This window comes from Triticum dicoccoides, chromosome 7A (assembly GCF_002162155.2).
Source record: "Triticum dicoccoides isolate Atlit2015 ecotype Zavitan chromosome 7A, WEW_v2.0, whole genome shotgun sequence".
In the NCBI taxonomy this organism is placed as follows: domain Eukaryota; kingdom Viridiplantae; phylum Streptophyta; class Magnoliopsida; order Poales; family Poaceae; genus Triticum; species Triticum dicoccoides.
Window position 1 is genome coordinate 508,988,537 of NC_041392.1, and position 17,266 is coordinate 509,005,802.

A 17,266-nucleotide genomic window follows, 5' to 3' on the forward strand; every position below is an offset into this window, starting at 1 on the left:
AAAGCGGCAACTGGACGTGGCAGATGCCGACATCACGCTTGTCAATAAGCGGCTTGATGAGGCTCAAGGTATGTAATTCCTCGGGCGGCATCAGGTAAGAACAGTTTTATGCCTGTGTCTTACGATATGTGTACTTGACGCAGATGGTGCGGCCACCGTGGAGAGTCTTAGGGCAGAACTTGCCCGAGTTAAAGAACAAGCCAGCGAAAGTGATGCGGCCACTAGGAAAGCCCTTGAAGAGCTGAGAGCCGAACAGGCTGCTCATTGCCGAAGCAAGGAAGAGATGGCCGAAAAGTTAAAAAGCGCTACAGACCGTTGCAGACTTCTTGAAAAAGAAGACCAGGCAAAACAGACGGACTTAGAGAAGGCCGTTGCCAATGCCAAGGACGCGCGCTCTGCGATGAGAGCTGCGAAGGAGGAGCTGCGTCAGGCTGAACAGATTGCGGCTGGAAAGCCCTTTATGCTGCGAAGGAAATTTTGTGATCCGAAGTTTGCTCCGTTGGACCAGATGTGGAGTGTGGAGGATACCTATCTGGACTTGGCAGCGAGTGCTGCTGATGCGACCGAACACTTTCAAGATCAGAAAGATTGCGAAGTGGAAAAGCTTTTCTGGTCGCAGTTTCACAATCCAGAGCGTCCGCTGGCAGTGGATGACCGTTTGGCTCAATGGGCCGAACTAAATAGGTTGTCTGGACTCGCCATGAAGTACGTCATGGGTCACCTGTGGCCGGGGAGATCGGAGCCGAAGAGTTATTTCAGCTTGGTGCAGCAATTCCTTGACGCGGTGCCGCGTATAAATGCAATGAAGAGGTTAGCATGCATAGAGGGCGCTAGGATGGCTCTTGCCCGTGTTAAGACATACTGGGCAGAGATGGAGACCACCGTTGTTGCGTCCCGAGATTCGGACAAAAGCTGAGTACCCTCCGAGCACTATTTTCAGGAAGTTCTTGAAGGCGCTCGTGTAATAGAGACGCAGTGCCCGAAAGATGCTATGTTATGATAGCATATGTAATTATAAAGTAATATTTTGATAAACTGTAGTGGCCTTTTTTATACTTGTGCCTCCAAGTATTGGGAACACCTCCTGTGCGGCCGTTTTGAGATATATATATATATATAGAATCTGAAAGATGGCAGTCATTGGCTTCAGCCCCCACGCACATAGTGCGGGGGTGCTCGCAGAAGACGCATTTTCACACTTAACCCAACGTCTTGGTCCTACAAAGGAGGTGATAGCGCAGCGGGCCAGGCAACCGGACTATAATGCTTTAACACTTTCACTTAGCCACAGGAGTTTGACAGTGAGACTATTTAGGTAGCCCCTTGGTGGCAACTGTGCTCGTCCGAGTTCGGGGCGCGTATGTGCCTGACCGGGAAGCGGCCCTTCGTTAAATCGGAGGAATCCGATAGATTCCGATAGGTCATCGAGTGGCTGACCAGTCTCACGCTACATCATGACAGTTAGTTTTCGGCTTTCTCTACTGAGGTGCTCGCCCGGCCGAACCGGGGCACAATCGCAGTAGTTCTCCTGGTGCTACCTTAGCCGATAGAGCGGAACGTAAGGTAGCCGAACTCAGGAGCCGGGCAACGCAACATTTGACCAAAGACATGATTCGGAGCTGATGCATATAATGCCAAAACTCGCGACGCCGAACACTCCCTAAGGTGTTCGGTCTTTATGAGTGCGGGCGAAACAACACTCTTTATTAAAAAAGCCCCTAGTGTCCAGGTACGTGCAAAAATTCTGACGTGGCCACATGCCAAGACGCCAGCCTCCTCCTTGGTTATATCAGAAAGAAAAAACCAGGGGATGTGTAGCAACAAGAGACAGTAAAAAAGGTTTACGCAGGGTCTTAATCTAAAAAGAATCCTTTAGGACGGGTCCCTACTGCACGTCTGCGCCTGTGTCTCTGTTGTGCCGTATCCTGGACGGGCGCCGCACGACGTTCATCTGTAAAAGAGAGGAACTGAGTTGAAAACGGGTCGTGCCGAAAAAGTTTAAAATAAGCAAAGTATAAAGTAAGATATATAAGATTGAGCTTTATTGTCTCTTATTGTATATGCGTGGAGCCCCTAGTGCGGGGGTATATGGCTTCTAGGCCTGCATCAATGATGATTTTGCACCGAACTCGTCTATCCGCGTTCGTGGTCTTGAATGACCTATTTCGAAGTTTTTTTTGGCCGGTGAGGCCATTTTGCTGTTGGGCTGTCAAAGCGGCCGCACAGTCCTCCGCTTGGGGAGGTGCACTTTAGTGCTTCCCCTTCAAAGAGATGATGCCTCGTGGACCGGGCATCTTAAGCGTAAGAGATGCATAATGTGGTATTGCGTTAAAGCGAGCGAAAGCTTCGCGTCCCAGTAGTGCTTGATAGCGACTTGAGAATGGGACGATATGGAAGGTCAGCTTTTCACAGCGGAGGTTATCGGCAAAGCCGAATATGACTTTGAGCAGGAGAAAACCCATACAATGGGTGTCCGGACCAGGTATTACCCCTTGAAAGGAGGTTTTGCTGCGGAGGATTCTTGCTGGGTTTATCCCCATGTGCTGGATTGTATCCTGATATATCAGGTTTAGTCCACTGCCGCCGTCCATAAGGATATTTGAAAACTAGAGTCCGCCAATTATTGGATCGAGTATCAAGGCAGTCCAGCCTACATTCTTGATATTCCGAGAATAATCTAGCTGATCGAAGATGATCGGTTTTGACAACCAGTAGCAGGACCCTTTGGGGATGGGCCGTGTGGTGTGTACCTTTACGGGCACCGCATGTTTTGTTATGTGAAGTGAGTTCACTGTTTTTACTTCTTGTGGGAAGTTCTTTTGTTTCCTGGTGCTCTGCTTTTGGGGTTCGTCCTCTTCTTCGTTTGGTGTGTCGAGCCCCTTGTGTTCGGCATTGAGTCTGCCGGATTGTTTGAAAACCCAACAGTCTCTGTGGGTATGGTTAGCAGGCTTCCCGGGAGTACTGTGTATCTGACATATCCTGTCCAGGATTTTATTTAGGTTGGATGGATCGTCCCTGTTATCCTGGGGGGGGGGGGATTTTTCCTAATTTTGTCATGAGCCTTTGAATCCGGCATTGATTGCCGTGCTCTTCGGACTTTTGTCCTTAGTCCAGCGACGGTCCTTGTTGCGTCGCGGTTTTCCGTTTCCATCCCTAGTTTCAGATGTACTTGGGTTGCTGGGGCTGCACCTTGCCAACCAGCTGTCCTCCCCTGCACAAAAGCGGGCCATGAGGCTTGTTAGTGCGGCCATTGTTCTTGGCTTTTCTTGGCCGAGGTGTCTGGCGAGCCATTCGTCTCGGACGTTATGCCTGAAAGCTGCTAAGGCTTCGGCGTCCAGACAGTCGACTATCTGATTCTTTTTAGTGAGGAATCTATTCCAGAACTGCCGAGCTGATTCTCCGGGTTGTTGAGTTATGTGACTAAGATCGTCTGCATCCGGAGGGCGGACATAGGTCCCTTGAAAGTTTGCTCGGAAAGCATCCTCGAGCTCTTCCCAGCTTCCAATTGTGTTTTCGGGAAGGCTTTTAAGCCAATGCCGGGCTGGCCCTTTAAGCTTAAGGGGTAGATATTTTATGGCATGGAGATCATCTCCTCTAGCCATGTGTATGTGGAGGATATAATCCTCGATCCAAACTCCAGGGTCTGTTGTTCCATCATATGCCTCTATGTTTACGAGTTTGAATCCCTCTGGGAATTCATAGTCTAGGACCTTATCGGTGAAACATAGGGGGTGTGCAGCGCCCCTGTATTTGGGTGTGCCGGATTCTGATGATGGCTTCATAGCGTTGCTTACGAGAGCTTGCTTTCTTGGCCCATAAATGGACCTGACTGGGCCATGATGCGAATCCTTAAGTGGGTCGCATGCCAATTTAGGTGCGGCGCCGCTTGCCGCTTTATGGGGTCGTCTATCCGACCGTGTGGCTTTTTCATTTTTTGAATGCGAGGGCTCTAGGGCCTCTTCGTCGAATTCAGGTAGTAGCCTTCTTTTCGGATAGCTTTTAGTGCGGCGACTGTCGCCGTACTTATCTGTGGTATTGATTACTTTGCTCCATCTAATCCGGAGTGTATCTTCCGCTGTTTTTAGCTTCCGCTTCTGCTTTTTTAGGCTGCGTGCAGTTGCAACGAGCCTCTCATGGAGATTCTTCTGCTCCATAGGTTTATTTGGCGTGAGGTCGTTCGGAATGCCGTTTTCGTCAGAGGAGGGATGTTCGGTTTCTCTATCCGTGTTGCCCTGTTCGGACGGTTGCTCTAAGGCCTGTTCGTCGTCTACCGGCTCGTCCTGCTCTATGGCTGGGTTTTTGTCGAGGCGGGGCTTGGGTCGGCGTTTACACCGACGCTTTGATTGCTTTTCGGGGGGTCGATCTCCCGTCCCATCCCCTTTTTCCTTGTTGTCGCTTCCTTTAGGGGTATCCACCATGTACACATCGTGAGATGAGGTGGCTGTCCAATGCCCTATGGGCGTTGGTTCGTCGGTATCTCCTGCATCGTCATCCATGCTGTCGATGTCTCCGGAGTCGAAGTTGAGCACGTCGTTTGAATTGTCGACAGTGGCTACCAAGTGGGTGGTGGGTGGGCTTTGAATTTCTTCATCGTCCGTATCCCATCCTCGCTGACCGTAGTCCGGCCAGGGCTCTCCTGATAAAGAGAGAGACTTAAGAGAATTCAGGATGTTGCCAAAAGGCGAATTCTGAAAGATGTCTGCGGCGATGAACTCCATTATCGGCGCCCAATCGGATTCGATTGGCAGGGCGCAGGGGTTCAGAGTCCGGGGAGGAGTCCGGATCCTCGGAGGGTCGTGCAGAGTGCAGGGCTAGCGTTCGGCTCGATCACTTTCAGGATCGCAGCCCCCAAGGTGACGTCGAACCACTCATCCTCGATTGGCGCAATAGGCTTCGAGTTAGGGGTCGGAACCGATGCATGTGCGGCCTCCAGGACACTGTGCGGGGGTAGAGCTAGATCATGCCCCTCGAGATAGTGCGGAGCGCTTGGCCGTGGCTCGAGCCCATCGAAGATCAAGTCTCCGCGGATGTCAGCCGTGTAGTTTAAGCTTCCAAACCTGACTTGATGGCCAGGGGCGTAGCTTTCGATCTGCTCCAGGTGGCCGAGCGAATTGGCCTGCAGAGCGAAGCCGCCGAAGACGAAGATCTGTCCGGGGAGAAAAGTCTCACCCTGGACCGTATCGTTGTTGATGATCAAAGGAGCCATCAGGCCTAAAGGCGACGACACAGAGGAACTCTCAATGAAAGCACCAATGTCGGTGTCAAAACCGGCGGATCTCGGGTAGTGGGTCCCGAACTGTGCGTCTAGGCCGAATGGTAACATGAGGCAGAGAACACGATGTTTTACCCAGGTTCGGGCCCTCTTGATGGAGGTAAAACCCTACGTCCTGCTTGATTAATATTGATGATATGGGTAGTACAAGAGTAGATCTACCACGAGATCAAGGAGGCTAAACCCTAGAAGCTAGCCTATGGTATGATTGTTGTATATGGAGTTGATTGCCTACGGACTACAACCCTCCGGTTTATATAGACACCGGATAGGGTTAGGGTTACATAGAGTCGGTTACAATGGAAGGAAATCTTGAATATCCGCATCGCCAAGCTTGCCTTCCACGCCAAGGAAAGTCCCATCCGGACACAGGACGAAGTCTTCAATCTTGTATCTTCATAGTCCAGGAGTCCAGCTGAAGGTATAGTCCGGCCATCCGGACACCCCCTAATCCAGGACTCCCTCAGTTATCATCACTACAAAACACGAAAAATATTACTTTTGCTACCGTTACCTTTTACCACCATTACCACTACTATCATATTACTTTGCTACTAAACACTTTGCTGCAGATATTAAGTTTACAGGTGTGGTTGAATTGATAACTCAGCTGCTAATACTTGAGAATATTCTTTGGCTCCCCTTGTGTCAAATCAATAAATTTGGGTTGAATACTCTACCCTCGAAAACTGTTACGATCCCCTATTCTTGTGGGTTATCAGCACTCTAGGCGTCAGCCTTCCTCGTCGAAGACCTTGAAGAATAGCATGGAGGCACCCACGTTCCACCAATCGCCAGACGTCAATCAAGCCTGCAGGCGGTTGGGGCCCGCGGTGCTCCACACTTGTCCTTTGGCTTCGCCTCAAAGCCAAGCTCAAGCGCGCCTTGGGCCCGGGGGCTACTGTCGGTGTTCTGGGACCGGGGGTGCCCAGACTTGCCTGCCTGCGGGCTTGTGCGTGGCTCCACCAACGGCCTGGTACAACCCATCTTCAGCAACAACCACTCAAGGCCCTCGCGAGGGGCCAAGCCTCGCGAGGCGGACGACACCAAGACCTCCCCGGGAGCAGCCTCACTAGGCTGGCTCCCGAGGAGCGGAGATCTCTATGCAAGGGGCACCTCGCGAGGTTCACGTGACGTGAGCCATGACGACCAAGGCCAGGCGGGCGCCAGCGGGCGCAGTGTACCAGTTTCCTATTTCGTGCTAAAGAGGCAGTCACGGGCGAGGAGTCCCGAGGCATCAAGCAAAGGTTTCCATATCGGTGCAACAAGACCAAGACCAGCATGACGGCAGGACGGAGGTCACCATGGAGCCCACAATAGCATCGCCACCAGAGCCTTTGGCAGGCAAAGACCACCTTTTATCAGGACAACTTGTACTGGTTGTTTCCCTTCAAACTTGGTTGTTGTGGGATCCCTTCCTGCCTAACATTTGGGAAGAGGACCAGGGCGTCTATAAATAGGACTAGCCACCGCCATAGGGAGGGATCGACTGATCCTGGATCAGATCCATTCCATCTCACATCCACCAGCTCGCCGAGCTCAAGAACACCTCTCCTCTTGAGGCTGTTCATCCATTGTACTAGTTCATCTTTAGCCCGTGAGGCAATCCACCAACACCACATTGGAGTAGGGTATTACACTGCAAGGTGGCCCGAACCAGTATAAACCCTTGTGTCTCTTATTCCTTGGGTTCGTCGAGCTAGGTCGTGAGATCGTTGAGCGAGCGAACTAGGGAGAGAGTGTTCTTTGAGTGCACCCCAGAGGTCGGACCTCAAGGGTTAGCCGGAACCCGCAATCGACAGCCTTGTATATAAAAATGGAGGGAGTAGCATTTTTGAGAGATTGCACTAGCGAAAGTACGGACCCTAGGCCTCATTTTAAAGCATTGCAATACCGTTTGTGCTCCATTTGATCAATTGCTACCTTGCTGTTTTTTATTGTTCTTATTACAAAAATCAATATCTACTATCGTTACTACACTATTATCACCATGTCTTCGCCGAACTATTGCACCTATAAAACCTTCCATTGTATTTGGTGCGTTGGGGACACAAGAGACTCTTTGTTATTTGGTTGTAGGGTTGTTTGAGAGAGACCATCTTCATCCTACGCCTCCCACAGATTGATAAACCTTAGGTCATCCACTTGAGGGAAAATTGCTACCGTCCTACAAGACTCTACGCTTGGAGGCCCAACACAAGTCTACAAGAACAAGTTGTGTAGTAGACATCAAGCTCTTTTCTGACATCGTTGCTGGGGAGGCGAGTGCTTGAAGGTATATCTTTAGATCTTGCAATCAAAACTTTTAGTTTCTTGTTTTATCACTAGTTTGGTTTATAAAAGAAAACCACAAAAAATGGAATTAAGGTTGCATCATATTATTCATCTTTATAATGTATTTCATGAAAATGATGGAAAGGAAAATTTTGCTCAATTGATAGAAGAAGAATTCAATAGAATGCTTGATATAAATGATGAGCATGGTTGCAATGTTGTTAGTATGAATTCTTTGAATATCCAGGATGCCAATGATATGCAAAGCCATAAGCTTGGGGATGCTATGTTTGATGAAGATGATATTTTTATTCCCCCAAGATTTGATGTGCAAATTTGTTATAATTATTGCATGCCTCCTATTTATGATGATTATAATGATGAAAGTGGATTCGGAGAGGTGATGACTTTATTTAATGATGAATCCACCATTTTGGATGAGGCTTCAATTGACTATGATAACAAAGTTGCTATCTATGATGATTATGGTGATGACATGTATGCTATAAAGAATAATGATAACCATGAAACTTGTCATCATGATTTTAACTTTCACTCTCATGATAGTTATTTTGTTGAGTTTGCTCCCAGTACTATTGATGAGAAGAAATTTGCTTATGAGGAGAGTCACTAATACATGATGCTGCTAACGCGACACTACGATCAGAGACCCTTCGACGAAATTGTGTGCGATGCAATAATCGCAAACGGTGGTGTAAAAAACCCGTCAAAAAGGTGCAAACGTTTGCGATGACGGATGCATCAAACACGGTTCAGATTTTAGTTGCGTGTGCGATGTAGGGCATACGGTTCAGTTCAATTAATTGTTTGCGATGAGGAGGAACAAAAGAAACGGGCAGCCAGATGAAGGCGTTTGCGATATACAACATATGGTTCACTCGGATGAACTGTTTGTGATTAGGCAACACAAAAGAAACAGGCAGCCAGATGAAGGTGTGTGCGATGTAGAACATACGGTTCACTTGGATGAATTGTTTGTGATTAGGCAACACAAAAGAAACGGTCAGCCAGATCAAGGTGTGTGCGATATACAGCATGCGGTTCACTCAGTGTCGTGGTTCTAAGTCTGACAGTAGTGTAGGGGGGTAAGTATGGAGAGGCAAGATCTTAGCTATGGAGAAGTTGTAAGCATGCAAGGTTTACGAGTTCAGGCCCTTCTCGGAGGAAGTAATAGCCCTACGTCTCGGAGCCCGAAGGCGGTCGACTGGATTATATGAGTATGAGTGACAGAGGCGCGAACCCCTGTCTCGGAGGAGGGGGGTGGCTTATATAGAGTGCGCCAGGACCCCGGCCAACCCATGTTACAAAGGGTTCAATGTACATTAAGGCATGGCGTTACTGGTAATGCTAGTAATAAAGTGCTATGATGACCATAAAAGCTACTTAATGACCGACCGTTAGCATGCGGAGTGACTTCAGGTCTCCTGGCCGTCGAGTGGTTGGATCTTGGTCGAGTGATTGCTTCTTGGTCGAGCGTCTTCGAGTCTGTCGAGTGGAACACTTCCAAGTCGATTGAAAGGTGGTTTCTTCTAGAGATGTCCTTGGGTAGGGCAGTTAGGACAGGTCCATGACCCTACCCTAGGTACATAGATTCATCATTAGCCCCCGAATGGATCGAGGTTTGAGTGGGGAAGGAGTTGAGAACCTCTTCGACTCGTTTTTCATGCCGTGAGCATATCTTGTTCCGGATCAATGGACCTGAGTGATGACAGCAACTTCCTTTTCAGTCGCCTTGATCCATTCTTAATTCTTCGTCGAGTGAGTTTCTTCACTCGTAAAGATCCGAGTGACGGTGCGGAGGAGATCTTTTAGTCTGACAAGTTTGTTTGCTGCCCGCAGATTTCATGGGATTCGAATTTTGGGAAGCGCATGGGACGGGGGAGGCCGTAGTAATCGAATGGGATAGAGCGGAGACGCCTCGATCCTCGCGCCGCCTTTTTCGCCATGTACCGTGCGCGCGATCTTTACGGGATTTGACAGAGCCACCTGGGCCTACCCGTCAGCCACTCGGAAGCGGCCTCATATAAGGCGTTGGACCGGGGTATCCCGAACAGTGCGTTCCCATTTCCTCTTCTCCTGTTCACACCCCTCCGCTGCGCTCGCTCTCGCCCCAGCATCACCGCTCCGTACGCGTCTCGCCGACGACAATGGCTAAGGAGAAGACGGCGGCTCTGGAGCGGGCAAAGAAGGCAACGGCGAGGTCGAAGGGGAAGGCGACCAGCCGGGGTGGATCTTCCTCGCGGACCGGCCTGCCGAGGGGCTGGATCCAGGGCGAGTGGATCCACTCGAGGATCACCCAAGAAGACCTCGACGACCTGGCCGAAGGGGGGCTGATCCCCTATGACTCGGCGCGGCTTCCGGGGAAGGAATCTGAGCCGCAACCTCGGGAGGGTGAGCGTGTTCTTCTTGCCACCCACGTTGACCGTGGATTTTCCTTGCCTCCTCACCCTTTCTTTCGAGGGTTTCTGAACTTCTTTGGGGCACAACTCCACCATTTACCCCCAACTCGATCGTTTATCTCGCCGCTTTCATTTCTTTGTGTGAGAATTTCCTGGGTTGCCGGCCTCATTGGGGTCTTTTCAAGCATATTTTCACATGTCGCTCCCAGACAGTGAAAAAGGCTAATCCGAGTGATGAGAGGACCCAAGTGATCCAGATGTGTGGGGGTCTTGGCATCCAGACGAGAGGGAAAAGCTCCTTTCCGGCCATGATTCTTCCTGACTCGGTTCGCGGATGGTAGTCGACCTGGTTTTACTGTAAAGACCAGTCGACGCCAGGGCAATCGACTGGCCTCCCTCCCTTTACCATGGACCGAGTGGAGAAACCCTCCCCTTTGAAGGTGCTCCCGGAGGAGAAGGCGCATGTGAAGCTGTTGGTCGATCGAGTGGTCCAGCTCATTTGTGCCAGGGTCACTGGTATGGATCTCTTGGAGGTCTTCCTTCAGCGACGCATCCAGCCTCTTCAAGCTCGAGACCATCCGATGTGGATGTATTCGGGTCTTTAAGACTCCACTCGGATCCACCCGGAGGAGGTCGACGACGACACACTGGAGAAGTGGCTGGAGGGCCGCGAGATCCGTCTCGGCGCGCTCACATTCATCGTCGACGACTCTGCTTGGCTCCAGGAGGCTCCGCTCGACGTGGACGCACTCCCTGCTCGCGGGGCAACGCACTTTAGTGCGTGCGTCCGCGGTGTTCTCCTGCGGCAACCATCGACCCCCTACCGGTCGGCTCCTGTGTTGTCCTCCCTCCCCGTTTCCCGCCAGCGCAAGCGCTCCGGTCGGTCGAGACTTCAGCGGTGGGTGAGGCACGCGGTGGCACGTCAGTCGGCCATCCCTCAAGTCGCGGCAATCGAGCCCGACGAATCCCTCTACGGCCTGTTCGACCTGTCTCCGTAGAGAACGCATCCGAGTGCGACAACAGCGATCCGGCGGCGGAGGTTCTGATGGTCGATGGACCACCCAGTCCTCCCGGTTTTCCCCGCACCGACGGAGGCGCGGGTGGAGGCGACCCGTCGCGTCTCCATGAGGAGTATCTTCTCGAGCCTCTCACGTTGCTGTAGAGAGAAGAACTTCGCCGCCGGAACATGGATGCACTGCACACTCCTATCATTGGAGAAACCCCCGAGGCTCGCGCCTTGGAGGACACGCGCCTGGCAAACTTGGCCGAGCACACTTGACTGGAGAACCTCCAGCGAGCACTCGACGAACGTGCGCGACAACGGGTTCCCGAATCCAGTCGACGTCAGCTCTTCCCGCCCCCGCAGGTATATCGAACTCTAATTCAAAATTTAGCAGCTGCGGCCCATATAGCGGAGTCGATTCAGCCTTCCCAGTCGGAGGCTGGCAGAGGCTTGCTGCAGATCAGAGTGTTACTCCGGGCAGCAGGAGATCAGAATTCCGCTGTTTCTCAGTCGCGGAACAGGATTCACAGCAGATCCGTTGCCGCAGACACAGTCCAGTCGGCTCACAGCCTGAGATCGCCCCCGAGGCATGAGGGACATGGAGACCGGCGTGACCAGTATGGGAACCATGAGCAGTATGATCACCGAGTCGATCGTGACGGTCGACGTCGAGTGCCCACGCCTCCCCCGAGGAACGGGTCGTATGTGCCTCGCCAGCAGGATGACAGGCGCCCTCATAGTGGTGGGCGAAGGATTCCAGTCGACCCCAGAGGGCCAGGCTTTGACGTGAGATCCATTCTCGTCCAGGGTTTGGTCGACAGGAACAGGGCTCACCGAGAAGGTCACGACAGAGATGCACCTACCAGCAGCAGAGTACATGTTTCGGGGCCAGAGTGCTTTAGTAGAGCCATCAGGGCCACTGTGATTCCTCCCAACTTCAGGTTGGCGGCTAGAGTCAGTAAGTTCACTGGCGAGTCCAAGCCCGATACTTGGCTTGAGGATTACCGAGTGGCCGTCCAGATCGGCGGCGGCAATGATGAAGTGGCTATGAAGCACCTGCCTCTCATGTTGGAGGGCACGGCCAGAGCGTGGCTGAATCAGTTAGCACCTAGCAGCATTTACACTTGGGAGGATCTCTCCCGAGTGTTCGTCACCACATTTGAAGGCACATGCAAGCGACCGACAGGGCTGACGGAACTGCGGTCTTGTGTACAGAAGCCAAATGAAACTTTGAGGGATTACATCCAAAGGTGGATCACGTTACATCACTCGGTGGAGAATGTGCCTGACCACCAAGCACTTTGTTCCTTCAAGGAAGGCATCAAGTACAGAGAACTGAATTTGAAATTCGGGCGAACCGAGGATATGTCCCTGAATCGGATGATGGAGATTGCCACCAAGTACGCTAATGGCGAAGATGAGGATCGACTCAGGAGTGGTAAACTCAAGTCAGTCGCCCAAGAACCCGGAGGCAATTCCAATCGGAAACAGAAGCGGAAAGCCGAGCCAGCGGCTCCCGGGGAAGCCTTGGCTTTAACCCAAGGAAAGTTTAAAGGGAAACCTAAAGGGCCTTGGAACCCCAAAAAGGTTAAAGACCAGGACGGAAATGATGTGTTGGACTTGCCATGTCTCGTCCACACAAAGAAAGATGAAGAGGGTAATTTCATTTACCCAAAACATACCACTCGACAGTGTCGACTCTTGATCCAGCAGTTCCAGGGCAAGCAGCCCAAAGGTAAGAAAAAGGAGTCGGACAAGGTCGAGGATAAAGAGGACAGTGACGACGGATACCCTCAAGTCAATTCCACCTTGATGATTTTTGCTGATGTTGAGAGCAAAAGTCGACTGAAAGTCATCAACCGAGAGGTGAATATGGTTGCTCCGGCGACACCAAGTTATTTGAAATGGTCCCAGACTACCATCACATTCGACCAGGCCGATCACCCAACGCATATTGCCACCCCTGGGAGGCAAGCTCTGGTGGTCGACCCAGTGGTTGAAGGCACTCGACTGACCAAAGTCTTGATGGATGGTGGAAGTGGTTTGAACATATTGTATGCTGATACGTTGAAAGGGATGGGCATTCCGATGTCCAGACTCAGTGCCAGCAACATGAGTTTCCATGGAGTCATTCCTGGGAAGAAGGCTGAATCACTCAGCCAGATTGCTCTTGATGTGGTTTTCGGTGATTCCAAGAATTACCGCAAAGAGAAGTTGACATTTGAAGTTGTAGACTTCCATAGTGCCTACCACGCTATTTTGGGCAGGCCGGCTTATGCACGCTTCATGGCCCGACCGTGTTATGTGTATCTCAAATTGAAGATGCCTGGCCCCAAAGGTGTGATCACTATTACGGGCAATCGGAAGAAAGCAGAAGAATGTTTTCAGAAAGGTTCGAAGATCGCCGACACTCAGATGGCAGTGGTGGAGTTGCAAGAATACCAGAAGACTGCAGACCCGAGTGATTTGTTGCGAGCCAAGAAGCCCGCTACGGAGTCAGCTTTTCAGTCGACTGGCGATACAAAGACAGCTCATATCCACCCGACCGACGCCAGCGCTGCTCCAACTCATATCTCGACAACACTCAACTCCAAATAGGAAGAAGCGCTCATCCAGTTCCTCCGTGAGAACTGGGACATTTTCGCATGGAAGCCCTCTGACATGCCAGGTGTTCCCAGGGAACTGGCTGAGCACCGCCTGAGAGTCGACTCAAAAATAAAACCTGTCAAGGAACATCTCCGACGGTCCGCCGTCCAGAAGAGAAAGGCCATTGGCGAAGAGGTAGCTCGGCTCTTAGCGGCAGAGTTCATCCGAGAAATCTACCACTCTGAGTGGCTCGCCAATGTTGTCATGGTCCCCAAGAAGGACAAGTCACTCCGCATGTGCATTGACTTTAAACATATCAATCGGGCCTGCCCGAAAGATCATTTTCCTCTCCCCCGCATCGACCAGATAGTCGACTCAACTGCGGGATGTGAGCGACTGTCTTTTTTAGATGCCTATTCCGGGTACCATCAGATCCGTCTGTATGGACCTGACGAGATCAAAACAACTTTCATCACTCCATTCGGGTGCTTCTGTTATGTTACCATGCCATTCGGCCTCAAGAATGCTGGAGCCACATTCATGAGGATGATTCAGAAGTGTTTGCTCACCCAAATCAGTTGGAATGTGGAGGCGTACATGGATGATATTGTGGTCAAGTCATGGAAGGGTTCCGACCTGCTGACTAACCTTGCTGAAACCTTTGCCAACCTCAGAAGGTTTGATATCAAGCTTAATCCATCAAAATGCACATTCGGGGTTCCTAGTGGAAAGTTACTCGATTTTCTCGTTTCCGAACGGGGAATTGACGCCAATCCAGAAAAAGTCGGTACTATACTCGAATGAAAAGTCCTGTGCGAGTGCACGATGTTCAGAAGCTTACTGGTTGCTTGGCCGCCCTAAGTCGATTCATATCTTGTCTCGGTGAAAAGGCATTACCTCTTTACCGATTGATGAAGAAGTCTGACAAGTTCGAGTGGACTCCTGAAGCTGACGCAGCGTTCGCAGAGCTCAAAGCTCTACTCTCCACCCAACCGGTGCTTGCTGCCCCAATCAGCAAGGAGCCTTTGCTGCTTTACATTGCAGCCACAGGACAAGTCGTTAGTATGGTACTTACGGTCGAGTGGGAAGAAGAAGGGAGAACCTTCAAAGTTCAGCGCCCAGTGTATTATATTTCTGAAGTCTTGACCCCATCGAAGCAAAGATATCCTCATTATCAGAAGCTCGTATATGGGATTTATATGACCACAAAGAAAGTTGCCCACTACTTCTCTGATCATTCCATTACAGTCATTAGCGACGCTCCGTTGTGAGAGATCTTGCATAACAGGGACGCAACTGGTCGAGTGGCAAAATGGGCAATTGAACTCCTTCCTCTAGATATCAAGTTTGAGGCAAAGAAAGCTATCAAGTCCTAGGCAATCGCGGATTTCGTCGCCGAGTGGATTGAACAGCAACTGCCGACTCAGGTTCACTCGGAGCATTGGACCATGTTCTTTGACGGTTCCAAGATGCTAAATGGTTCCGGAGCCGGAGTGGTGTTGGTCTCCCCCAGAGGAGATAAACTCAGATATGTTCTTCAAATCCACTTTGATTCCTCTAACAACGAGGCAGAATACGAAGCACTTTTATATGGGTTGCGCATGGCCATTTCACTCGGCGTCCAGCCATGACTGGTTATTGCAATGCAGTGAGAAAGCTGGAGAAGAAATTCGAGGGGTTAGAGCTTCATCACATACCCCGACTGAAGAATCAAGCAGCCGATGATCTGGCAAAAATAAGTTCCAAAAGAGAAGCCATTCCCAGCAATGTGTTTTTGGAACACATCCACACACCATCAGTCCAGGAGGATCCCTTCACTGAAGAGGCCCCGCAGCCAAAAAGTGCCACGGATCCGACTCAAGTTGAAGTTCCAGCTGTGGTCGACCTGATCATGGAAGTCTTGGTTACCACTCCCGTCTGGACAGAACCGTACATCGCGTACATACTAAGGAAAGAACTCCCAGAAGACGAAGAAGAGGCTTGACAGATCGTCCGTCGATCTAAGGCCTTTACAGTCATGAAGGGACAGTTATATAGAGAAAGCGCGACTGGGGTCGGCCAGAAGTGTATTACACCAGAAGAAGGTCAGATGATCCTTAACGATATCCACTCGGGGACCTGTGGTCATCATGCGTCCTCTCGGACCATTGTGGCTAAAGCATACCAAGCGGGGTTCTACTGGCCAAGAGCCAATGAGATGGCCAAAGAGATAGTCGACAAATGTGAAGGATGTCAGTATTACTCCAATATGCCACACAAGCCCGCGTCAGCCCTGAAAACCATTCCACTCGTCTGGCCTTTCGCTGTTTGGGGGTTGGACATGGTTGGACCACTGAGAACAGGCAAGAGCGGCTTCACTCATGTGCTGGTAGCAGTCGACAAGTTCACCAAATGGATTGAAGCCAAGCCTATCAAGAATCTTGATGCTTGCACCACTATCAGTTTCATCAGAGAGTTGATATTCAGATATGGAGTTCCACACAGCATCATCACCGACAACGGGTCAAACTCCGATTCTGACAAATTTAGGGCCTTTTGCGCCTCTCAGGGCACTCGGGTCGACTATGCTTCGGTCGCTCACCCCCAGTCGAATGGGCAAGCAGAAAGGGCAAACGGCCTAATTCTCAAAGGACTGAAACCCCGATTGATGCGCGATCTCAAGCATGCAGCAGGTGCATGGGTCGACGAGCTTCCATCAGTCCTTTGGTGATTGAGGACAACCCCGAATCGATCGACCGGAAGAACCCCATTCTTTCTGGTCTACGGGGCCGAGGCAGTCTTACCGAGTGACCTGCTTCACAACGCTCCCAGAGTCGAGCTCTACTCAGAAGATGAAGCATAACAAGCCCGGCAGGACGCAGTCGACCTCCTAGAAGAAGAAAGGGAAATGGCCTTGATTCGATCGACCATCTATCAGCAAGACTTGCGTCGATTCCATGCCAGAAACGTGAAGAGCCGAGCCTTCCAAGAAGGAGACTTAGTCCTCTGAGTGGATCAACAGAAACCACACAAGCTCGCTCCTACTTGGGAAGGCCCCTTCATAGTCACCAGAGTCCTCCACAATGGAGCATACCACCTCTACAATGTCGATCGCCAGATTGATGAGCCACGAGCCTGGAATGTGGAGCTACTTCGCCCCTTTTATACTTGAATTCTCACTCGGATGAGATGTAATAAGAAAAACTCCTGTAGTTTATTTATCAAAGACAAGAGCGTTATAATTTTCCCAGTGATTATTATTGTTTTTGTTTGCGTAAGAAATCCCCAGTGGGTGTCTTAGCTGCGAATCCGCTTCGCCTAAGTTTGTAAAAACAGTTTCCTACTGAGTGGCGAGCCAGCCTCCCACTCGGGGGCTTAGCTGCGAATCCGTTTTGCCTAAGTTTGAAAAAAATCCTACCGAGTGGAGAGCAATCCTCCCACTCGGGGGCTTAGCTGCAGTCCAGTACTCGCCTAAGTTCTCCCACTTAGAGACTTAGCTGCAGTCCGGCACTCGCCTAAGTTTGAAAAAACCCTACCGAGTGGAGAGCAATCCTCCCACTCGGGGGCTTAGCTGCAGTCCAGTACTCGCCTAAGTTCTCCCACTCGGGGGCTTAGCTGCAGTCCAGCACTCGCCTAAGTTTGAAAAAATCCTACCGAGTGGAGAACAATCCTCCCACTCGGGGGCTTAGCTGCAGTCCAGTACTCACCTAAGTTCTCCCACTCGGGGGCTTA